The sequence below is a fragment of the Lynx rufus genome, unplaced genomic scaffold (assembly GCF_022079265.1).
Source record: "Lynx rufus isolate CCGP_SWC_20201006 ecotype Redwood Valley unplaced genomic scaffold, mLynRuf1.p SCAF_5, whole genome shotgun sequence".
In the NCBI taxonomy this organism is placed as follows: domain Eukaryota; kingdom Metazoa; phylum Chordata; class Mammalia; order Carnivora; family Felidae; genus Lynx; species Lynx rufus.
Genome location: NW_025814867.1, coordinates 70,559,111 through 70,585,749, shown reverse-complemented (window position 1 = coordinate 70,585,749; position 26,639 = coordinate 70,559,111). Strand labels below are relative to the sequence as shown.

At 38.1% G+C, this 26,639-nt stretch overlaps 1 pseudogene; it reads right to left on the bottom strand.

The window, feature by feature from the left end:
• Nucleotides 1-18: 18 nt before the first annotated feature.
• Nucleotides 19-26,639, bottom strand: part of LOC124527195 (inositol 1,4,5-triphosphate receptor associated 2-like) — a 50,064-nt pseudogene continuing 23,443 nt past the window's right edge.

Sequence of the window (26,639 nt, the reverse complement as noted above, 5' to 3'; positions counted from 1 at the left end):
TACTAACTTATGAAGTTCCTATACTGAAACTTTACAAATCCAGATATGCATATTAGGATGTGCTGTAGGTGCACTGGTGGTGGCTCATTGTGTCAAAGCCTGAGAAATGGATGCACGATATGTTCTGCAGACATCCAGGAGTCCCCATCCTCTGCGGGCGCAGCATCCAGAGACATTTGGGGAAACTGGACTATGAGGAAGCCCATCAAAGCTGCAAACAGTGCGATGAATACAACAAAAGCCAAAGTGCCTTAGTAGTCTTTTTGTGTTGTTTTGTTTTTTAAGTTTATTTTTCAGAGAGAGAGCGAGCGCAAGCAGGGGAGGGGCAAAGAGAGACAGAGAGGGAGAGGAGAATGCCAAGCAGGCTCCACGCTGTCAGCAAGGAACCCTATGTGGGGTTTAAACTCACAAACCATGAGATCATGACCTGAGCCTAAATCAAGAGTGAGTTGCTTAACTTACTGAGCCACCCAGGCACTCCTTAGTAGTCTTTCTGGTGGAAGTCTTGAGATTTGTTGTTCAGGGAGCTATCATGTCATAAAAACACGAGATAGACCATTTTGATGGATTATTTCTCTTTGCAGAAAGACTTAATGCGGCATTCTTGTCCTTTCTACTGTTTCTTCTTCAGATGGTTCCAAGTCACCTTTAGTTTTTAGTTCACATTTTTCTTCTTCAGCATCTGCCCGGGAATAGGTGCTTATAAATCCTTGTAATGAGGGATGGTGCTCTCTTTGTTATGATCCCCCAAAACGCCAACTGTTTGACCATCCCAGTCACCATTCCTGAATTTCCAATATTTCTGGGTAAAGAGATGATGGTCACTCTTCAAAGAGAAAATGGCTTGATGTTTAAAAAAGTTGAACTTTTTTTTTGAACTTGGCAGTCATCTTCATTGACAAGAAAGTTAAAAGACCTTTCATTTTGCAAAAGAACCCATTTTGGTTCTTCTAGTTCAGCATGCTTTTTGGCATGCATTATTTTTCAGATTTTCTCCCTGCTGAGTCATCATTTCAACTGCTTTACTAACCTGGCTTGCCTGATTAATAGCTCCCAATATCTAAGCCCTCCTGGCTTCTCATGCTGTACACTGGCTAAGGAACATTATATTCTTCTCCAGCTTCTTAATGATTTCCTGGGCCTGGCTGTCATCTTCACAGAACAATGTTAAAGACTCTAATAGACATTTAGATATGTCTTTCTTCAGATTTTCTTCTGTCCAGTCACAGGACCTTCCTTCAAACTCCACTACTTTCTCCAAGGTAAACCAGTTGCATTATTGCTGGAAAACAATAATCTGAGAAATTTGGCCTTCACCTCTTTCTCATTAGCAGAAGTGTTGTCACTAAGCTTTTTCCTATTTTTAAAACATGTTTAAAATAGTCACAAAACTTCATGTTAAAGTGAATTATTAGGGCTTCATTTATAATTTAAAACGTATCCCCATAGTATAAAATAACATAAGGTTGAATAGTCCATTAAAAGGAAATAACAGAAATTTGGCATTATAATTAAGAGATAGTTAACATGTTTAAGAAGTCAGGGTTTTATTCTGTATATATCAAACAGTTTAAAATATATAAAATATGACTTATAGGTGCCAGAAGCCGAGCTATCCAACCAGCCTGATGGCAGGGCCCGGGCGGTGGATGGATCGGGACTGCGGGCGGCCCACCGACAGTGAAGCTTCTTGTACTCCTGCTTTTATGTAATTTGGCCTTAATAAAAGTACCTGGGGAATTGTCTGTTGGGGAATTGCCCTCAACAGACCCCTGGGAAGAGAACCATTGGGGAAGGAAATAAGGTTCCGCAAGGAAATTGTGCAGCCCTACGTTTAGCCCTTGCCACCCCCTATAAAGACTCCTCTACCTAAAGGAAGGGTAGCTTCATACGTTTGCCAGCAAAGGAGGAATAAATGGATTTAAAAGCCCCACTCCGGCAACAAAGGAGTGTTTCTATGGGCACAAGTTACTCGACCCCTAGACCCACTTGGCCCCCAGAAGGCATTCCAGATGATGATTGAACCTAGTAGGTTAAGGTACAGAATGTTTCATTAGTTCCTCGGTGCATTGTCTTTCTGAGAATGCATAAGGCGTGGGTTCCCAAGGCCCTCTTGGCCCCCTCCTGGCACCTCGGACTGAGGCGAATACTTTTGTTCCTCAAGCCACAAATGTTCAGGGAAACAACTAAGAGGTCTTGTCCCTGTAACTGTTCCACTTGAGGTGTTGAGAGATAGATGACCTTTCATGAAAACAGCAAAACAAATGCTTTATAGATTATAGATAAACATAGATACATAATGAAAGTAATGTAAGAAATTAATCAATAAGCAAAGGGCAGGAGGGAGCATTATGAGAAAATAACCATGTTATTCCTTAAAGGGTGATTACATATAGGAACATTTTTAGAATTAGGTAATGCCAGAACACATAGATGATGCATGCTACAAGGAAATTGCTAACAAATATAATGCCACATTTGCCACAATAAAGCGGCCAGTTCGACACACTGCTGTTGTCTGTGTCCCCTTTTATTTTTATTTTTTATTTTATTTTTTCACTTTTTCACTGATGCCATTCATCCTTCGGGAACCCCTGGACCTGCTGGAGCTGGACTCTGGCATAGAGGGCTTCCGGTCTGGGAGGGTTTTTAACCCTCTAATCCAACTGCCCATTTTTTAATTGTAAATCTTTTGAAATATCCTTGTAAGAGAGGAGACAATGTGTGATGAAATAATCCACTAATGGAAATCTCATTGTTTCTTGAGAAGCGCACTCAATCTGGATACAATCCTGATATAAAACCATTTCTTCTTTTGAGATGGAATCTGGCTTCCTAATCATTGTTCTCTGTTCAACTCCCTAAGACCCTATAAACAAGGTCATATCCATTTGCCACAGTCCAACCATCAGAGGTCTGGTGACTAAAATGTTCATTCCTCTTTAGACTAATCATCTCCATTCCTATAGTTGCTTTTCATATAGCATTATTTCAAGTCACGTCAGCATCCAGGAGGTGCTCTCTTGCAACCATTCTAGTTTCTCTATATTCCTTTCAAATGTGTCTATCCACAAGCATTTTAAAATTCAACAACATATATACTTCTCATTATATGGTGTCATAGTGATGGAGTCTAATGTAGTAGAAGGACTCCTCATTAGTCTAGATAGGATAATTTTTTATTATTTCTCCTTTGATGTCTCTCTTCCCCTGTTGGACTTTTAGCTCTTTGATGTAAGGGAATAGCTCTGTCTTGGCCCTCATTCTGTTTTCCATGCTTAGCATAATGCCTGTCTGATGCATAGTGTTCTATAAGTATCCATTAATTGAATGAATGGATGGATGGATGGATGTTAAGGTGTGTGGCATCATTTTTATTTTAATTCAGTAATAAATTATTTACCTGTGGTTTCAGCAGGGCTCTGATATAAACTAGTTTATGATAGTATCTCATAACTATTTCCTTCAAGAGCTATAAAATCTTTCTAGCATGACTTTTTACAAAGGAGAAACATTATACATCAAGAGGCTGTATCCTAGAGGATAAGGTGATTCGATTCTGTGAGTCTGACCTGTGGAGCATCCAAGTTATTGATGGATATTTTTCCTTGTGAATTCTTTTATTGATTTCACCCTTTGGAAGGAGGGAAGTGTTAGGCAATTATTGATCTGAAATAGGCTTGATAATAACATGCCCTCAACATCTTAATCAAGATTATGGATCAAGAGATTTCTGAGAGGCTGATCAATATGCAAATAGAATGGATTTGGAACATACTGTGAACACTGGAATCTTGATCCAAATTGATCTCAGCAGATGGAATTGTGATGCAGTTTCTTCCTTTTTCATCAAAGGTCGAGAGAAGATAGAAGAAGAAGCCATAAATTACATAGCCTGACTTGGAAACAAGAGCTTGTGGCAGACCAGAAGCTATAAGGCATGAACAAGAAGGGGAGTAGATAGGATGCTGCATTAGGCAGTTTGGTCTTCAGCAATATAGTCTTAAGGGCTATTGAAGGACCTCTCTGAAAGAACCTCATCCCATACAGCAGCACAGGATCAAACAAGTGAAAGAGATATGTAAAAGCCTAGAAGTTTTTGCTAATGTTGAGAGGAGAAGAAATACTATCTTAGGCTGCATTAATAGAATAGGGAGGTGGTAGTTCAGTTTGGAATTTTATGTTCCTTACTAGGTGTCATTGTCTTAAAAGCAAGATTGAAAACCAATATATCCCAAAGAGTAGCTGAGATGGAGAGGATATTTTGGATTTTATCAGTTGAAGAAAGACCAAGGAAATTAAGACACTGGTTCTTAACTTGGCATGTGCTTCAGAGTCATTTTAATCTTTTATTTTTAATACACATACAGATACCCCTCCTCCTAAGCATTCTTACTCTTTAGATCTGGAATAGGGAGAGGATATGCATTACCACCCTGCCCCTCCCCAAAGTTTTACAGACAATTCAAATGTATACCTCTCACTGCGAATCATCAAATTAGAAATAGCTTAGAGAAGAAAGTTAAGAGGGATAGGACTGTCTACAATTGTAGAGATGACAGAGTTTTACTCCCTGAACCTCCTGGGAAACCAGTTAGTGAATTCCCATCTGGGGTCTTTTGCTAATTCCAGAACTGACAGTTAAGCGTCGTGGCCATGCTCTTTAGGTAACTGTGTCAGTTGAGTGGGCTGGCTGCGATGGATATTGCTGGCACTGAATCAATGTGCTGTTTTCTCCTATGTTCTGCAACCAGATGCTGAGAATGGATTTTCTTCTTTCCTTTCTCTCCCTCCTTGAACATTCATCTTGCACCAGGGGAGCCCAGGCCTTGGGGGATGGGGGTGGGATGAATCTGAACTAGCAGTGGAGCTTAGATAGGGCCTGACCTTAGTTTGTATGTGGTTCATAATTCAGCAAAGATATGAAATTCAGTGACTCTTATTAAAAGTCTTTAGTGACTCTCTTTTTCTCTCTTTATCCGCCTGTCTCCCCTCTTTTCTTTTCTCATTATTGCCTCAATGTCAGTATTCCAAACAGGCTTTACTCATTACAAACATTCGCCACTCTTCTGTCCTGCCATCTTGGCCATTGTGCTTGAAAAGTAAGATAATAATATGCTTCTAAAACTCTGCAAGACTCCCTATTTATTACAAAGTAGGTAAAATTAGTCACCTGTGTCCGTGACTTCACTCTTTTCTCTCTGTTCACTATGCTTTACTCTCCTAATTTGGTAATTCCTGCTTGAATAGATTTTTCTAGTTGTGTCTGTGGTTACCTGACTTTGAAAAAGAAGGAAGATAAAGCAGGCTCAGCTGTACTGATAATTTCCTCTTAAATTTTCTCTCCTTGGAAAAAGAATGGCAGAGGTCACATCAAGTTTAGTTTAGAACATGAGTATGTTTTGTCTCATAAAACATAGCATAGTCCAAACCAAATTATGCTCTAGTATTTGAGACCTCTCTAGAAAAGGTTTCGTTTGCTTGAATTTTGCCAAAGGTTGTCTTCCTAGGTAAGCTACATAAGTTGAGATAGTAACGTAACATCCTTGGGAGAAAGGGACATCTTAGATCAGATCTGCTTATTACACAGGGTCAGAGGAAGTCTGGAGGTGAAATGGACTCCTCACATTTTGTGTCTTTGGAGGAGGCTCTGAGACCCTACTATAACCTGTCACTTCCCCTAAAAGGGCAAGACACACCTGAAAATACAGGCTCAGTGAAGTCAACTAGTTCGTCAAAGAATATTTTGTGTCCCCTCTGTCATCTAGACCATCCATCCTGAGGAAGGAGGAATGCCCAGCCACCCACTCTGGGACCAGTGAGATGAAAATAGGGAAGCAGGTATCTGGTTACTTTATCTGTTCCATGTTTTTCTGTGGCAGAGAAATAAATAGCCCCTTCCTTACCACTCCCCTCCTTATTTTAGAATACATAGGATTTTTTTTTATAATCCAGTACTTAATTCCTCAAGTGGTAAAATAGCCTCCTGCACTTTTCCTTTAAGAAAAGTGCTAATAGCAGTTTTTCCCATTTCAGGAAATGGTACTTTTCCGGATATGTTTACTTGGTATTTTTCTTAGTCATGTTTACATATTAAACCTCTCATTTAAAAAAATGGAAGCTCAGTCTTTTATTAAAGAAATTTCAGGGGCACCTGGGTGGCTCAGTCGGTTGAGCGTCCGACTTCGGCTCAGGTCATGATCTCGCGGTCTGTGAGTTTGAGCCCTGCATCGGACTCTGTGCTGGCAGCTCAGAGCCTGGAGCCTGCTTCAGATTCTGTGTCTCCCTCTCTCTCTGCCCCTCCCCTGCTCATGCTCTGTCTCTCTCTCTCTGTCAAAAATAAACATTAAAAAAATTAAAAAAAAAAAAAAAGAAATTTCAGACATGGTGGACTCTGGTGTGGCTAGTGGGACTGTGGGATATGCTGTGGAAACTGTGGTTGTGTCAGGGCTTCTACATTCATACCAAGAGATATGATATGATATGATATGATATGATATGATATGATATGATACAGAGCAGATTTCTACATTAAATATCTCTGTCACTCCTGAATTTTTCCCAGCTAAGACCTCTGATACACATAGCAGTTTCCCTTAAAATCATGTTAATGACTTCAATCATTCACCACTAGCTTCATTTCTCTATTGGAAATGTCACCCTGACAAATCTATCTCATCATTTCCAAATGATTGATCGAGACCTTTCATATCAGTGAGGTCAGAGTGCATAGTGGTTTGGGTTTGGGTCTTAAAGTCAGAAGAACCTAGGCTTCAATCCTAACCTCTACACTAATTAGAATGACCTAGGACAAGTTACTTAATCTCCACGATTCCCAGATTCCTTACCTATAAAAGGGAAATAATGATGCTCAGCCCACAGAGGAAACAACGCTACCTGCCTTAGAGTAAGCAGCAAATAAATGATGGCTCATATTTTGATAGTTGCCTTACTTACTAACCCGATGTTCTACTTGCCCCAGACTCTCTTCTTATTAGTTAAGCTAAGGCATTAAAAGCCATAGTAATGATGATTATAACAGTTATTGATAATAATTATAATTTATTCATATTTACTAAGTGATAAATTTATGTGTATAATCTGGCATGTAATAAATATTCTTACCCCTATGTTTCGTAGCAAAGCTGAAAATGAAGTCTGAATATTCTAAATATAGTTCACACTCACCACCCCCCACTACCCAAAATAAATCTCTACTGGTTTTGAATTTCAATCCTTTCTTTCTCTTTTCTTGATTAAACTTGTGGTTTTTTTTTTCCACAATGAATGCCATAAAAAAAATCTAACTCTGTGACATAGAAGTGGAAAAGGTAACTTTAGGGGATGATTTAAGCTGGAAACACATTTGTTTATAGCACTCACATTATCCCAGGGCATCCTGGACAGAATGAGTGCTGCCTCAGGCCACTAGCTTCTCAGGTATTCATTAATCCTGAAGAAAGCTTCAGGTTGAGGCCATTACCGCTTAATTACAGTTTGTGATTACTGGCACATTCTTTAGTGACCTTATTCTACGTGCTGGCCTGTTCATTCACTAGAGAATCCATGCAGCTGGAAATTTTGGCTGACTAGAAAGTATAAATGGGGATTTGGGGGGGGGGCTTGAATTGAAACCATTCTTGCTGAAATGTCAACACATTTTTCTCTCATCTGGATATGGTTAATCATGGTGCTTGCTTTGATATACTTTTTCCATAAGCTGCGCTTTTGAGGTGTGCCTGAACTTATCAAAATGCTATTTTAAAGCCGAGCTTTGAGCAGAAGTGCTTGTCTATCATTATTTACCCTTTGTGGCCATAACAAGGGAGGTTGCTTATGAACAGTTCAGCATTTTAGAGCTTTTGCAGCCTAGGTACCATCCAAGACTAGAAGAAACTGGAAGGAATTTTAATTCGATAATTACTCTAAGAATAATATTGTTCTATAATCATAGGGAAGGAAGCCTAATCTAGGAGCAAAGAGTGCTTGGCTAGGAACTGGAAAATCTGACTGGATTCTCTGCTTAACTGCAACTGATTTGGGGGCAAAATAGTTTCACTTATAAATAACTAGTGAGTGTTTTTTATGGGCCACACACTGAGGAAGGTATTGTGAATACCGAAGTCTATGGGGCGTGGGATAGTATTTTCCCTTTGTTCCTATGACACCTTCCCCAATGTATGATAATTATATAAGCAAATGAGTGTGGCCAGGCTCCAATAACATTATATTTATGAACCATAAAATTTGATTTTCATATAATTTTCTGTATGTCATGAAATACCACTTTTCTTTTTTTTAAGTTTATTTATTCATTTTGAGAGAGAGAGAGAGAGAGAGAGAGAGAGAGAGAGAGAGCACAAGCAAGGGAGGGGCAGAGAGAGGGAGAGATAGAATCCCAAACTATGAGATCATGACCTGAGCCAAAATTAAGAGTCAGATGCTTAACCAACTGAGCCACCCAGGTGCCCTGAAATATCGCTTTTCTTTTGACTTAAGACACTTTAAAAATGTAAAAACTATTCTTAGGTCATAGACCATTCAAACAGCAGTATAGATTTGGCCTATGGGCTATAGTTTACCAACCACTGATATATACCACAAACAAAATAAACAATAGCATGATCATTGTTGGCAGTAGATTTTCTGGGTTTTATGGGAGCATGTAGAACTCTTGGGTATCTGAGTCTTTCCCAAGGGATGAGTTATATGATAGGACTGAAAGGATAAGTCCGTTGGGACCAAAAAGAAGGGTATGTGTGGCCCAGAAACAAGAGAATAAATACAATAAATGAATGACTGAAATACAGAGTATAAGAAATAAATACAAAATAAAAAAAACAGTGATAAATGTATGGTCTGCTTAATTGTGTAGGGACCATATTTTGAATAGCTTTATGTGCCATATAAAGATTTTGGAGCAACAGAAAGATTCTGGAAGGTTTTTAATAAGCAAGGACAAAATTAAATTTCAAGTTTAAAACATCTCTGTGGATACACATGGAGGATAGAATAGACATGGCTGTGCCTCAATATGACTTTATTTACAAAAATAGTGGCAGATCAGATTTAGCCTTTGGGCTTTCATTTGCTAAACCCTGCTGTAGAGTCAGACAGCTTGATTGAAATCTTGTCCCATAAATATTTTTTTTTTTGCAAATTGCTATTTTTTTTTACTATTTTCTGTTCAACACTTCTTTTCCTTCAAAAAACTCCATCAGAAATCCATAAATATCTTAAATGAAGAGTGGACAAACTTCATTTGCTATGTTGAAAGAAAGCACTAACTCTGAGAAGATATTGAGACAACAGCTACTTTATTTCATTGCATTGAATGTTAACTCCCAGGGATTTGTCCTTCCATGGAGGAATTTGTCCCCTCATTAGTTCTAATGTCCCCTTTCCTGCACATCTGTATCCTGATTTCCAGCTTATGCTATTGAGCTTCCTCTGTGACACTGGTTATATTTACTTGAGTTATAAGATGCCCAGCTAACTAACTTAAAACCTAGCCTTAGTCTTCCAATTTCAGTGACTTCAAATGCAAGTAGAGAATGGCAAAGACCGTCTGCCAGACTACTTAATTTTAAAGGCTTCTTACTCACTTTGATACAAGAAAGAACAATTTCTCTAGTGGTAAGATCTCAAAAACAATCTTGAATACAAATATGTATAAGAAAAAAATGACAAAGACTGGTAGTACCAGTGAAAATGCTGACAAAGGTGAATATGAATACACTCTATAGAAGTAAAGACCTCCTTTTCAGCAAAGGATTCAACACAAATATCCAGAGTTGAAAGTTCAGCAATAGAAAGAGAAATTAGAAATTTGAAAAATCATGAACTCATTGACATGCTTGGCATTCTGAAAAAATTGTATGGTTATATTTTTTTAAATAAGAAGTGGGGAACACCTGGGTGGCTCAGTTGATTAGGCATCCAACTTTGGCTCAGGTCATGATCTCTGGTCTGTGAGTTTGAGCCCCTCATCAAGCCCTTTGCTGACTGCTAAGAGCCGGGAGCCTGCTTCAGATTCTGTATGTGTGTGTGTGTCTCTCTCTCTGCCCCTCTCTCACTTGCGCTCTGTCTCAAAAATAAACAATTAAAATAAATAAACATTAAAAAATGTTAAAATAAGAATTGGGTTAAGCATCCAACTCTTGATTTTGGCTCACGTCATGATCTTACAGTTCATGAGTTCGAGCCCCATGTTGGGCTCTGTGCTGACATTGAGGAGCCTGCTTAGAATTCTCTCCCCCTTTCTCTCTATCCCTCCCCTGCTCATGTGCACTCACTCTTTTCCCTCTCAAAATAAATAAGTAAACTTAAAAAAAATGAAAGAGAGAGGGGTGCCTGAATGGCTCAGTCAGTTAAGTGTCCAACTATTGATTTTGACAGGTCATGATCTCATGGTTGGTGAGATCTGCATTGGGCTCTGTGATGACAGTATGGAGCCATCTTGGGATTCTCTCTCTCCCCTCTCTCTGTCCCTCTCCCACTAGTGTTCTCCCTCTCTCTCAAATTAATAAACATTAAAAAAGAAAACCCAAGGGATCTTTTCAAGGTAAATCAATATATGAAATGTGTAGTGGATAGACCCCAACGGGGTTGGGGGGGGTGGGGAACACAACCTGTGTTATAGTCCAATATCTGCAGTTAACCAGACGCTATTTGACTTTGAACAGGTATTATGATGTCATATGAAATGAGAAAAAAGAGGGTATCGTGTTTTCTCCCCCTGCATTTGCTCCCTACTTCTGCCAGCTTATCGCCCCAGAAGGAATCTAGACTTAATTAAGCCAGTTTTCTCCAACATTAGTCAATATGTATACTTAACAATATTATAACAACTATAAAAGCAGTAATTATTCTTAAACTGATCACTCCAAAAATTGATAAGAAATCATATGTGGATTTGAAGACTCATATAGATGAAAATTCTTCCAAAATTGATCTTTAGACTTTAATTCCAATCAAAATTCTGGCAGGTAAGTTCTGTTTCTGAAAGCTGCAAAGGAATGTTGCTCCCATCCTAGCAGTAAGAGAAGGCCAGTGGTTTACAAATTTATCATTTAGCTCAAAGCCATCAACGTGCTGAGGTCACAAGACAAAAAAGAAACCTGACTTCTGAAAAGTGACAGATCCCTTGGCATGAGGAGGACAGACACAGACCTTTCAACCTTGGCCAAAGCACAGGAAGAATATGCGGCTACCATAGAAGTATATAAGAAAAAAAGTCAGTTGATACTGTAAATACTTTTTTTTTAAACTTTATTTATTTGTTTTGAGAGAGAGAGCAGGGGAGGGACATAGAAGGAGGGAGAGGGAGGGAGAGGGAGAAGGAGACAGAGAGAGAATCCCAAGAAGGCTCCTCACTGCCAGTGCAGAATTTGATGCAGGGCTTGGACTCCAAGATCATGACCTGAGCCGAAATGAAGAGTTGGATGCTTAACTGACGAGCCACCCAGGTGCCCCATATTGTATATACTTAAAAGGCCAAGAGTGGGTAAAGATTTCAGTTTAGAAAAACTGAGAGCCACAGGCACAGGGGAGTTTGGCCTCACTCACAAACTCTTCTCCATGAGTGTCATCAAGTGCTCACACAGAGTAGGTTCAGGGCAAGAGAGCCCCTCCCTACCTCTTGACCTGTGATAGGGTAGATGTGCAGGAGGTGATTAGATGCCACTGACTGACAGGCAAAAAACAGTACTTACTTCACAAGATCCTTCATCTGAAACAAAAGAAGTCTGAAGCCATGAGGAGGGTCAATTCATCCAGAAGATATAACCATCTTAAGTGTTTATGTACTCAATTACAGAGCTTCAAATATATTTTTAAAACCTGATAGAACTCTCAAAATAAAAAATAGACCAATCTATAAAGATAGTCAAAGATGTCAACACTCCTCTGTCAATAATTAACAGAAAAATAGACAGAAAATCAGAAAAATTATGGTAAGTATCCGAAATCTGTAGTAAGACTGTAGAGATCTGAAAAGTTCAACTGCCTAGTTTAATGGACTCTTAGCAACCCATTTCATAACATCACCACACACATTCCATTCAAGTGCTTGCAAACCATTTACTGAGATCGAACATATTTTTGGTTATCAAAGTATGATAAATCTCAATAATAGGCTTATGCCAGAGACAAATAACAAAAAATATAAAAATTCTCACATATTTGAAAAGTAAACCATATATTTTGAAATAACTTTTGTATCAAAGAGGGAATGCTCAGAGTCATTTGAAAATAGTTTAATTTCATGAAAAAGCACAACATATCAAACTTTAGGATATACAGCTAATGCACTGCCTAGAGTTTACTCTATATAAAAAATAGAAATAATATAAACAATAGAAAATAAATATTAGAAAAGAAGAAAGATTTGAACTGAAAAATCTAAAGTTTCACCTTAAGATAACAGCAAAACAAAAGCAAACTAAATCGAAAGCAAGCAAAAGAAAACATGTAATAAACTTAAAAGTTGAAGTAAAAGTAATTAAAAACAAGAAAATAGAGAAAATCAGTGAAACCAAATGCTGGTTCTTTGAAGAGATCAAACTGATAAACTTCCAGATACAGATGACAAATATCAGGGAAAAAAAAGAACATCAGTATAGATCACAGACCTTGAGGTTATTAAAAAAAATTATTAACACATATATTTAAATCCATTTGATGGCATAGATTAAAAGGACAAATTTCTAAAAGGTCACAATCTACCAAAGTTAATTCAAGAACTAGGTAGCTTAAGGGGTGCCTGATTGGCTCACACGGCTGAGCATCTGACTCTTGGTTTCTGCTCAGGTAATGATCCTGGGGTTGTGGGATGGAGGCTGGCATCAACTCTGCACTGGGTGTGGAGCCTGCTTGAGATTCTCACTCTCTCCCACTGTCCCTCTCCTCTGCTCATGCTTTCTCTCTCTCTAAAATAAATAAAATGAAAAAAAAAAACCAACAAGAATTAGATAACTTAAATGGTCTTCTATTTAAGATAACCTGTGCACAAAGAAAATTCTAAGTGAGATGGCTTCACTGATGAATTCTACCAAATGGTTATAGGCTACAAAACAATTCTCTAGATAGCTGAAGGAGGAATACTTCCAAATTTATGAGGCCAGTGCTACCCAAAGACATGACAAAAAAAGAAAACTACAATACTCAATATTCCTCATGAGCATAGGTGCAAAAAAAAAAACCCTTGAGAATAAATAGCATATTTTGTGAGCAGAAAATATTCTCAAAGGAGATCTTGGTGTCTGGAGCAATTTTCCAACCTCAATCAGCTCGAAACCCCTAAGAGTCAAGGGAGGAGTTCAGACTTCGACTCCAAGTTCTATTTGCTAATTTTGTCTCTAATCTCATTTCCCCAAACAGATTGTAAATACTTTGTAAATACCACGAAATTGGAGATCATATCTTCTACTTAAGTTTTTTCCACTAGCATAGCAATTAGGTATTTAATTAATGTTTGTTCAGTAGTTTGAGAGACACAAATGTAGAAATCAATTGTATCTGTCCAACAGATAAATTGACTGCACACTGAGATTTTGATACTGAACTTAGTCTGACAGTTATCTTGGGCTCGCTAATGGCAGCTTCTCTCTCTCAATACATAAACCTTCCAGTGCAAACTTTTAATACATCTTCAAAATGCATAGAAATAAAATGTAGCAGAATAAATTTCACAAAGTAATACCAGCAGAATACCACCCAGATCCCCAAAATCCTCTTCTGTCCCCTTACAATTTAGTGCCAGGCCTCTAAGAATAACCAGTTTCCTGACTTTTAACACCTTAGGCTAATTTTGTCTGCTTTTGAAACTTTTATCAATAAAATCGTAACATATGCACTCTTTCGGGTCTAGCTTCTTTTCCTCTTCATCAGATTTACCCACGTTGTTATATATAATTATAGTTTGTTCATTCTCAATGCTGAATAGTATTTATTTGTTACATAAATACTATTTATCTAGTCTACTATTGTTAGATAGTTGGGTAGCTTCCAATTTGGAGATATTATGAACAGTGTCATTATAAACACTTGTGCATGTCTTGTGGGGTATATATTGATATATTTCCATGCGGTTTAATTGAATTTTTTTTTAAATGTAATTTATTGTCAAGTTAGCTAACATACAGTGTATATAGTGTGCTCTTGGTTTTGAGGGTAGATTCCTGTGATTCGTCACTTAGATACAACACTCGGTGCTCATCCCTACAAGTGCCCTTCTCGATGCCTATCACCCATTTTCAAAAGTTTATTTATTTTGAGGTGTGTGTGTTGTGGGGGGTGGGGGGGAGAAGCAGAGAGAGAGAGAATCCCAAGCAGGGTCTGCACTGTCAGCACAGGGCTCAATCTCAACGCAGGGCTCAATCCCATGATAGTGAGATCATGACCTGAGCCGAAATCAAGAGTCAGACACCTAACTGACTGAGTCACCCAGGTGCGCCAGTTTTTACTAAGGAGTAAAATAGCTGCATCAAAATATGCATATTCTTAGCTTTAGTAGATATGGCCAGGCATTTTTCCAGTTTATCGTTCTAAGGGCAGTGTAGGAGAGTTCCAGTTGCTCTACATTGTCCTCAGTACTTGAAATCGTTACATTGTTAAATTTTAGCTGTTTTGGTATGTGTAGTGGTAGTTGGTTTGTGATTTAAATTCCGACATTCTTGATGATTAATGAAGCGGAGCACCTTTCTTTAGTATTTTTGGCCAAATGGTATGTTACTTTGTGAAGCACTTGTTCATATCTTTTATTCATTTGTTTTCAATTGGATTATATCATGTATTCTTCTTGATTTGTAGAAGTTCTTTGTATATTCTAGTTATAAATCTTTGTTGGATACATTGCAAATATTTTCTCTCACTTTGTGGGTTACCTTTTCTTAATGGTATCTATTTACAAGACTACTAAAGCTTTTCACAGTCTTTTAAACTTTCTGTTTCGGTTTTAGTATCCTGATTGCTACTGTTCCAGAAATTGGTAACTGTTATGAGATAAAACCAGCAGTAAGCCTGAGGCTCCTCGTATATCTATCAAAAGCTTAGTTTTTTTCTTTTTCTGTCCTCCATTAGCATCCCTTTCTGGGATCTAAATTTAAATTCTCATCCTTATGCCCATTCACAAAAGTTACAATGAACCTTGGATAAAAGTGATTGCAGAAATCTGTTCACTTTTGCTACATTCCTTCTCTCTGAAGTATGGCCCTTCCAATTCTCTGATTAACATGTTTTATCTTGGTTTTCCTTTTTGTTCTCAGTGGCAGCATTGGTCTGCCAAAATCCACTCCTTCCCATTTATTTTTTAAGCAGCAATCTACCACAGTATATTTTGGATTGATAGATACTGATAATTTATCAACTACCAATCAATCAAGAAACATCAGCTAAGTGGGATGCCTGGGTGGCTCAATCAATTAAGCATCCGACTCTTGATTAGGGCTCATGTCATGATTTTATGGTTCATGAGTTTGAGCTTTGCGTCAGGCTCTGTGCTGTCAGCCTGCTTGGGATTCTCTCTCTTCCACTCCCCTGCTCATTCCTTCTCTCTCTCTCTCTCTAGATAGATAGATAGATAGATAGATAGATAGATAGATAGATTTAAAAAAAACTTAAAATTAAAAACAGACATGTCAATTAAGAAATATTTTATGTAAAATGGACTTGCAAATATTACTCTTCTTGAGGCTGACACATTTTGGGGTAAGTAGGCATCGGGAGACCTGAAGAGGAAGACTCTTGAGACAGGAAGACCTCATCTTTATTTGCTTTTGGGAACTGAACCCTTCTTAGAAGCACTGGGAAACTAGAGTGGAGCTGTTTGCCCTAATCACCTGGGAGAAGTGAAACAGAAACAGATTTAAGGGTGTTTAAACACATTAGTAGTGATTTTTCTCGTGCATGACTAGCTTTGTTGCCAATTCAAGTAATGTAACTAAATCATGGCTTTGGGACTTTTCTCAGAAAACCACGAAAAGAAACTGAAAACTTACTTGGCACATAGAAAATTGCGATTTGTTCTGAAATGAATTTCTGACCTAGATTGCCAGCCTGATTCCTGTATTTATGCCAAGGGTGGAGCTTGAACCTATGATGTCATAGCTATCTATGGCTAAGGCGGACTCATACTGGCAAACCACATGGCTGATGCCTGCGGATAACAACATGAACAATCTCAGTCTTTTTAACTACATTGTCACTCTTACTGGTATTTTAACTTCTTATTTAGGTTTCAGCAATGTTTGTGTACAGTTACTTTTTTATCTAAACAACTGCCTCAACACAAAGCTGAAGTCTTAATAATATTTTAATAATAGTCAAGCCCTCCCAGGGGATAGTTTTGGATTTTATTCTTGAGCCAAGAGATTTCCTAAAGATGATCTCAAATAATGTTTCAAAAACAGACACAGGTTTTTAAAGAAAATTCATATCCAAGTATCACTCACTATGATCGGGTACAAATAATGTGACACAAATAATAATAGTTAAATATGTAAGTGTGAGATACATAAGGGTAAATATGTAAGTTTTCTCTGATTCTAATTTTAAAAATAAGATTTATTGACTTTTTCTGATTATAAAGATAATGCTTTTCTGTGCAAAACTTTAAAGAAACGATTATTTATCATTTCACCCAGAGAAGTGTTAGTCTGTGTAAAACCTTATATTTTTATATCCTATAAATATATATATATATATATATATATATACACACACATACATGTTTTTACATATGTATATAGATGTTTAAACTGGATTTATATATTATCTTTTATAAACTGACTTTTTTCATTTAACTATATATTTTGAGAAATTTCCCTTTCCATTACATTTTGTGTAAAATGTGATTTTAACAGGTGTATAGTGTAGCAAATGTATATGCTAGTACACTATTGATGAACATATAAGTCGTTTGAAACTTTTTACCATGTTCTAAGAACATTCTTGTATATGAATCTTTCTGTACACATCTAATCATTCTATTGAATAATTTCTTACAGGGGCGCCTGGGTGGCGCAGTCGGTTAAGCGTCCGACTTTAGCCAGGTCACGATCTCGCGGTCCGTGAGTTCGAGCCCCGCGTCAGGCTCTGGGCTGATGGCTCGGAGCCTGGAGCCTGTTTCCGATTCTGTGTCTCCCTCTCTCTCTGCCCCTCCCCCGTTCATGCTCTGTCTCTCTCTGTCCCAAAAATAAATAAACGTTGAAAAAAAAATTAAAAAAAAAAGGAATAATTTCTTACAAAAAGAAGTGTAAGACAACAAATTCATAATTCTAAGGCTCTTGAATCATGGTATCAAATTACTTTTCAGGATAGAAGTGAGTGTATTAAAGCATATATTTCACTGAGAATTTGCCAGTACTGAAAATTGTGCATTTAATTATCTTTCCCAGCTTCACAGTTGGAAAAAAAAAAAGAGTTATTTCTTTGTTCTTTTAGCATTATTTACCATTTGGCAAGACTGGGAATTTAGGTAACTGTTAATCACTGGCCATTTGTGTAAGCTGTTCTTTATTGAATTGTCACTTTACATACTTTGCTTACAGTTATAATTGGCAGTTTTATTTTTCTTTAAAATTTTTTTTTTCAATGTTTATTTATTTTTGGGACAGAGAGAGACAGAGCATGAACGGGGGAGGGGCAGAGAGAGAGGGAGACACAGAATCGGAAACAGGCTCCAGGCTCTGAGCCATCAGCCCAGAGCCCGACGCGGGGCTCGAACTCACGGACCGCGAGATCGTGACCTGGCTGAAGTCGGACGCTTAACCGACTGCGCCACCCAGGCGCCCCGGCAGTTTTATTTTTCTTAAGATTAATGAGACCTCTTTTAATATAAAGATTGTTAGCCATATATCTATCATGTATGTTCCAAAATATTTCTGTTTATAATTTGCCTATTAATTTTTCTGATGTAATAACATTTTTTTACTAGTCACATCATCCAAACCTATCATAGAAACAGAAACCATAGAAAGCTATTAAATTTCTTTATGGTTTCTTCTTATAGTTTCTTTGCTATCGTTTCTTTGCTATTGTTGATTTTTCTGTAGCTTCCTCCTATGTTTAAAAAGGTCTTACTAACTCCAAGATCAAATAGATGTTTATCTACATTTTCTTTTATTTCATTATTTAATATTTTATATTTAGTTCTTCAATCCATTTAAAATGTGTATGAGGTATGATAATTATCTAATTTAACTTTTTCTAAATATACAACTTATTACACAGCTTTTATTAGCAAATTTTTGTGTATAGCAGGTCATTAAAAGATGTTCTTTCTGTTTGTGTTCTGCTTTTCACTATTGTACTGTTTCACTTATTGCTTAAAATGTGTTTAGACAGGTAGCAGGCTATGCCAGTTCTCTCTTCACTATTATTCTATTTTCAAAATGTGTTGAATGTTTCCATGCATTTTTTCCTCCATATTAATTTAAAGATAATGTTTTAAAGTATAGAAATAATCCCACACAGCTTTTCAAAAACATGAGTAAGCTTCTGGTGAGCTCTTCTATATGAAAAAGAAAAAGTAATAGGTGAAAACAAAAACAAGACAAATAACCATATAGAGTAAACTATTTTTGGTGTTAAAAATGAATAAAAATTGCATTTGCTTGAATATGAGAAGGTTTTCTCTGGAAGGACACATAAACAGTTCTTAGTTTCGGGATTGGAAGACAGGGATGACTGGGAGATTTACTTTTCATTAAACATTCTTCTGTACTTTCAAATTTGATAATATGCTGAAGAAAACAAATTCAAAATTTCCAGTCATCAAATAACAGCCTTGTAGGTGGTTTTAAAATTATTTTGAGGTTTACACATTGAAAGAATTAAAGCTGCAAGGTTAAAGCACTTGCCCCAAACCATGTGACTAGTGAATGATGTGGCCAGGACTCTCTGAATGGACGCCAGAGCGTTCCATGCATAGTGCACTCAAGGACGGAGGCAAACAGAGAACCCACAAGCAACCGTAGTCCAGGAAACCTTTTTTTTTTTTTCTTATGCTTCCTAGTTTTTGCTTGAGTCATCTTAGACATAAAACTTTTAGTTTGAGTATAATTCAGTTTCTGAAGGTAACTTGTATCTTTAAAAAGTGAGGATAGGAAGTTAGTTTGAAGAGGAGCAGGAGAGTTGAAGAGACCCAGTGTAAAGAAGGTAAATGCCTGCAAACACAGAGGGATATAACCCATGAAAAGTTCTGTAGTGCCCTGAACTGTTGATGTGAAGTGGTTTGTAATGGTGATATATAGGAAGTGTCACCTTATACATATAAGCAACTATGTTTCTGCTGAGTACCAAGTAGGAAGAGTGTCTCAACAAAGGGCATTAGTGCTTCCTATCTTGATAGCACAGGAAAAAATGGAGTCCCCTATACAGAACACTGAGAAATCAAGCATCCCACTCAGATAAGAGGGGCAAGGCTGACAATTCACACATTGCATTTGGAGAAAAGCAATGTTTTTCATAGTGGTAGACTTGACCACTCCGCATTTAAGAGCCTCTTACTGTTTGCTTCCCTCTCTGTTTTTATCTCACTTTTCCTTCCCTTCCCCTGTGTTCATCTGTTTTATTTATTGTTTTAAAAATTATTTATTTATTTAGAGAGAGAGCACATGCAAGGGGCAGAGAGAGAGGGAGACAGAGAATCCCAAGCAGGCTCCACACTGTAAGTGCAGAGCCCAATGTGGGGATGATCTCAGGAACCATGAGATCATGACATGAACTGAAATCAAGAGTTGGATGCTTCGGCGTGCCTGGGTGGCTCAGTTGGTTGAGCGTCTGACTTTGGCTCAAGTCATGATCTCACAGCTTGTGAGTTCAAGCCCCGCGTCGGGCTCTGTGCTGACAGCTTGGAGCCTGGAGCCTGCTTTAGATTCTGTGTCTCCCTCTCTCTCTGCCCCTCCCCTGCTCATGCTCTGTCTCTCTCTCTCTCAAAAATAAATAAACATTAAAAAAAAGAGTTGGATGCTTAACAAACTGAGCCACCAAAGCACCCCTCATCTGTTGTGTTTCTTAAATTCCACATATAAGCGAAATCATATGGTATTTGTCTTTCTCTGACTTATTTCACTTAGCATAATACATTCTTGTTCCATCCACATTGTTGCAAATGGTAAGATTTCATTCTTTTTGATCAAGTAATATTCCAGTGTGTGTGTGTGTGTGTGTGTGTGTGTGTATCACATCTTCTTTATCCATTCATCAGAGAACAAACTAAGGGTTTCTGGCAGAGAGGTGGGTGGGGGGATGGGCTAAGTGGGTGATGGGTACTAAGGAGGGCACTTGATGGGATGAGCACTGGCTGTTATGTGTAAGTGATGGATCACTAAATTATGAACCATAAAAAAAAAAGAAAGAAAAAAGGGAATGAGGCTGAAAAGTGAAACTGGGCTTGGCCAAAGTCATATAGCTAGGATGTAGTCAAAAACACAGTCGTCTGCATCCTGACTACACATTCTGTGCTTTTTCCACAAGACTACAACTGTGGTATCAAATACAGCTACACATGACAATGTGTTTAGTTCATGGCTCATCCTCAGGGATAAAAGTAAACTAGGGTCTATGATAGTTGGCATAACTAAAGATAGACCCAAGTGATATTAAAATATGAGTTCGCTTGGGGTGCCTGGGTGGCTCAGTAGGTTGAGCATCTTACTTCAGCTCGGGTCATGGTTTCACAGCTCGTGAGTTCGAGTCCCGCGTCGGGCTCTGTGCTGACAGCTCAGAGCTTGGAGCCTGCTTCAGATTCTGTGTCTCCCTCTCTCTCTGCCCCTAACCCACTCGCATTCTGTCTCTGTGTCTCTCATAATTAAATAAACATTAAAAAAAATTTAAAAAAATAAAATAAAATGAGTTCACTAAAAATGGCAACATTCAGTGCCCCTAACATATGTTCACATAAATTATCTGAATAACAGCAATCTTGTGGGATACATAGGGCAATACTGAAGCCACCAGCCACATGTGGCTACTGAGTACTTGAAATGTGGCAAGCCCAAATTGAGTTGTGCCGTAAGTATAAAATACTGAGTTTCAATGACATAGTATGAAAGACAATGTAAAATATCTTTATAAATTTTTATATTAACTGTAAAAAATTATTCTGAAATATATCCTTTGACTTTTGAAGTCAGATAAAACTGGGCTTTACTTCAGCCCCAAATCTTAACTGTTTAACCTTCAATGAAGGACCTGTTCTTTCATAACTTTGGGGCAAGGCAAGATCACCAAGCCTTTGTTTTTTCTTAGGTCAAATATTTATTACAATACTTCCAACATTCACCCATTCATTCAACAAATTACATATCAGGCACTGTTCTAGTCACTGGGGATACCGTGGTAAATAAGAAAGAAACATTCCTGCCTCCATGGATTTTATGTTTCAATAGGGGAAAACGAAATGAAATAAAAATGATGCCATGTTTGCTAGGACATTTAGCACAGTAAACCCTGAATGACGGATATTATTCATATTACATTTATTATAAAATTGTATATGTATACTATAGCATTATAGATGATTTTGATTATTTTAGCAAGTACCTGAGCAAGAGTCACGTCTGAATTTTAAAGCACTTGGCACAAGGCCTGGCAGAGCAGCAGACATGTGGCGCCCACAAAGTTGGAATAAGACAGGAGCAGACCTCAGTCCTTCAATCTCACTGGTAAAAAAAAACAAAACAAAACAACAACAAAAAAAAAACAACCTTCACTGGTCCTTAGCAAAGAGTTCTACAAGCTCAGAACCAGCCTAATATTCTTTAGTTGTCAAGTTTTATGTGTTATAAACTATGCCTAGTTCTCATATTGCAAGATTTAGCTCTTGGCAATGAATTTTACCATTTTTACAAAGTATTAAGTCAAAGAAACCTTTTAATCTGGTTCTGTATAGATACCTATATTGGGAGAATACAATTCTGTACTCTGAGTAGAAAAATAAAAGCCACCTGGGTGGCTCAGTTGGTTGAGCCTCCGACTTTGGCTCAGGTCAAGATCTCATGGTTTGTGAGTTCGAGCCCAGTGTCAGGCTCAGTGTTGACAGCTCCGAGGCTGGAGCCTGCTTCGGATTCTGTGTCTCCTTCTTCTCTCTGCCCCTTCCCCACTCATGCTCTGTCTCTCTGTCTCTCAAAAATGAATAAACATTAAAGAAAATAAAAAAAAAATAAAAATGAAAGCAGCATTCCCTCTCTCTCTCTCTCTTTTAATGTTTATTTATATCTGACAGAGAGAGAGAGACAGAGCATGAGACAGTGCATGAGCAGGGGAGGGGCAGAGAGAGAGGGAGACACAGAATCCGAGGCAGGCTCCGGGCTCTGAGCTGTCAGCACAGAGCCCGACGCGGGGCTGGAACTCACAAATTGCGAGATCATGACCTGAGCCGAACCAACTGAGCCACCCAGGCGCCCCACAGTATTCCCTCTTCAGAGGGCTACATACTTCCCCAGTAGTTAGAAAATTCTAGTTTGATGAGCTTAAGAAAATGTACCTCTTTCGAAAGAAATTATACCTCTCTCTCACCTTTATTATTCATTTAACATTTATTAAGCAAGTCTTTGACATTGCTCAGAAGTGAATAAGGAAAAGGTGAGGCAGCATATGGAATTTATTCTGATTTTGTGAAGGGTTTTGATTTTATCCCTTAAGGGTTTTTGAGGTGAAATTCATTACAAAGTGGCGAAGTATGAAGCGCAGACCTTCATCACTGAATATCACAAATCACTTAAAACTATTTGGGGAATCCATTGGGTTCTCTTCTTGCATGAGAAAATGGTGTTTTTGAAGACCGGGTAGAGAAAGGTAAATTTTCCTATATTAATTCTAGAATTACAGGGTCAACGTCAGATAGTCCAAGTATAAGTAAGATAATTGTAGAGATAATGGGAATGCAATGATGATATTTTGGAAGTGCAGACTACCAGGCCACAAGCACAAATAATTGTTTTCTTTTTTAGCAAAACCTTTTGGCTGCTCATTTCCATTTAAGAGGCTCAGACATATGGCATTACCCATTGCTCGGCAGGCATTTTCTTAATTGGAAAACATGTGTGCCCCTTTTAGAGTCACCAGGATACTCCGGAGAAATCATTTTAGCATCCATAGATGTTCACGTCTGTTCCTCTTTACCTGCATCAGAAGTCGTATGTTAAAACAAACTCAGCCGCATTTGGTTGACGGCAATCACTATTTCTAGCTTGCTTAAGTGTTTGGGCTGAGAGTGAAGACAGGAAAAATCCCTAGAAGAGGAGATAATGCTTTTAAAGTCTTCACTGTATCCATTTAGAGGGAAAGATGCATGGCAAGGTCAAAGAACTAGAAGACTCGTATTTATAGAGGATGCATTGGAAATCAGCAGACCTTTTCTCCCACTGTCTTTTTTTCCAGCTAGAAAAAGATTCCAACGTCCTTTGTTGTCTCACATCCGTGGCTTTGGGTTTTGGGGAAAGGCTCCTCTGAGGAAGGATTACTGCTGTTCAACAACCTCTTCTCCCTCATTCCCCAGCAGCCTCTGGGAGGGATGTAGGGAAGAGAGTCCAGTGCTGGACTCAGGGACATCTTTGTGAGGTAGTAACCCAGTTTATGCATCCTGTTTCCTAACCTTATACCATTGTTCTCCAGGAGAATCACATGCCAGGGAACAGATGTTATAGCTTTTCTCTCCTAGCGTAACCATAGGAGAGTTAATCCAAGCAGTTTGCTTTGCTTCATGAAGTACGAGGTTAAAGACTAAAGGTCCTATAGAACAGAGAAGATCTGTCACATCTCTTGCTCCATAGAACTGACATTTGCTCAAGTTCAATGTTTTTTGTTTTGTTTTTTTTTTTACTAGTCTTTTGTACTCCCAATGGCTATCAGCCCCATACTATGGGACTTGAAGGTCCTGGTCATTCAGACATGCATTAAAGCTCCCATTTAAAGGCTCCAAAGCATGTTACCTTAACTTTACACCTGTCTCCTTCTTTCCCGAATAGGTAGTGCCCATTGATCTGTTGTGATACAATTCTGGACAACTGAGGCATAGACGGCAACTAGTCTAAAGAGATTGCTTAGGGAAATTGGCCATGCTGAGAGCAATGTGTAAGGGCTCTATCTGCCAGTCTAGCCATCTCTGCAGTATTTCTTCTGTGAGAGGCACCAGGCAATTCTAGCAGAGCATGGGCTTTCCGGTCAGCCTACCTGGGTTTTGATCTTAATTCCACCTGCTAGTGCCTTTGTGACTTTGGGCAAATATTTTCATCTCTCTGCGTTTCAGCTTCATTCAGTGAAATGGGTTAATAATATGTCTACATAGAAGAGTTGGGATAATTAAATGAGTTGATACATGAACAATGTTTGGAACAGTGTCTGGCACATAGTAAGTGTTGTAAGTTTCCTGTCATTATCAGTAGGCAGAAGTTCTTTATCTTCTCAAGTTTTACTGGCTCTGTGAACTCCCTTGAAATTGTATACAGAATCTAATGCGGCTGCTTATATATAAAATTTCTTGGCAGAGTGCTCATACTGTTCATCAAAGTCATCTCTGAAATGAAAATGTTTAAGAACCACTGTGCCACACTGTATAGGTCTCCAAACACTAAGAGTTAGTTTCTATCATTACTACATGATTTGGGTTCCTATAAATAACAAATCTTCAAGTAAAATAATCAAGAATCTATCTATAGGGCATGTGAAAGCTATTGGTAAGGTATGCTACGTTTGTTTTCTACAACTGCCTTTTCTGAATAAGAAATTACTATTTCTTATCCACAATTACAGGCAGAGGTTAGCTAGAAAGATCAATGGGCCAAATTAAATAATCAAAGAGAACATTCCATATTGAATAGCCCCCAAATTTGGGCATTTTTTTCCAGCCTTTCAGCTGCCCTGCATTAATGCAGTGACCCACTAGATGTCAATGTTTCCATGAGAATGAGTAAAGGCATTCTGTTGTCATCCTTAAAGCAAAGGATTAATTGATTGCTATAAAAAGTTAGATGAAATAAAATGTTCTCCTTGCTCTTCACACGAAGATAAGCTAATAACTTTGGACACAATTTTACTCCTCTGAATTCACCAAATGTCCAATTACATATCCTCTCTGCCTGGACCTTCAAAACAATATAAAATTGAATGAAGGCAATGAAAGAAGTCACAGGAGGATTTCGGCAGAGCACCATCCAGTTCAGAAACAAAGCAATTCAATATGTGTCTCCAAGACTTCTAAATGCAGTGACTTAGTAAGTAATGTTCTTCCTGTATCTCCCCCTATGTTCTTTTTCTTTTAGCTTTGGGACATTAAAAAAAAAGTCTCTTTAAGAAAACAATGTTTCAGCCATCTTTCTTCAAGTAGCCTTGCTTAATTGGACAAAGATGACCCTATTTGAATCATAAATCTGTGTGGAATAGTTCTGTGTTTTTAGATGTTCTATTTTTCCACCATTTGAGCACATTTTAGATGATGTGCCTCAACCATCAGACATAGATAATTAGCAGAGCCACAAAGAGCTATCTAAAGAGGCAAGGAAACATAATAGATGGGATATAGGAAAATTATATAAGCAGAAGTATCTAAATGAGTAAGGAGGATGCTGAAAGCATTAATTCAAGGAAAACACCAGCACAAGGGCTTCCTGGTATCCTGTCCTTGTGGTTTTATTCAGTACATGTTTTTTTCTCCAGGAGCAAGGAGCAAAGCAAATGTTACTTTATAGTGGTTCTGCTGCATGTGCGCTGAAACTTCCCCAATGTCAAATATCACCTGGGAATTTAAGATCTACCATGTTTACTAGAAAATTAAAACCAGGAAGTTTGTCAAATACATGCCTGAGTTAAACAGAAAGATTGATTAGGCTGGAAATGCTTTTCTAATCAAAACAGTAGGAAAAATGTGTTCCAGGGATTCAGCGTCCTAGGTTATTTTCAGAGCTGACAACCACAGAAAGCAGATGGCCTCAGAGGCTGTGCTGGACACTGGTTAGGAAACATAACACAAGGTTAACAGTGACATATGCTGTCATCTGTGAGGTACCAGAGTTCCAAGAAATATGCTAATTTCAGGGTCTTCTCTGAAATAGTGTTTCCTCTGTGCATTTTCTAAAAGTTAATGTAATCAAGGCTTAAAATGGCTCAGAGAAGGGAGCCATTTTATTTCCCTTGGAAGATCTCCAGGGAACTTCCCCAGAATCCAATCCCTTTACTCCATCTTTGACAGTTTCCTCTTCCAACGTGGTGAAAGTAAAAGTGATTATTTGTGAATAACTCTTTATTATTTTCAGCAAGACAGTATTTCAGTATAATAGTCTAAACATCCTAGAAATGTAATTCTTTATTTTAAAAGCAGTATAGATGGATTATTTATGTAAACCCAGGGTTTTAGACTTGAAAATATCCAGATTAATATTTATGGTGAGGTTTAGGGCTAGCAGTGGCTAGCAAAACTGTTCCCAAAGAAATCCCCTTTTTCTTCTTGCAACTTATCACTGATGTCTGAAATGGCCCCATTAGAGATTCACAAGACAAATGCCTTTGCCATCAGAGGAGAAATCCCTTTATCAAATTACTATCATTAATGTCTTACTGTGAACTCATTTCTTTGCCTCTTTCTAATGTCATGGGTAAGATGGTAGAAACCAAGTGTGTAGGGTTGTTCCCAGAGAGGG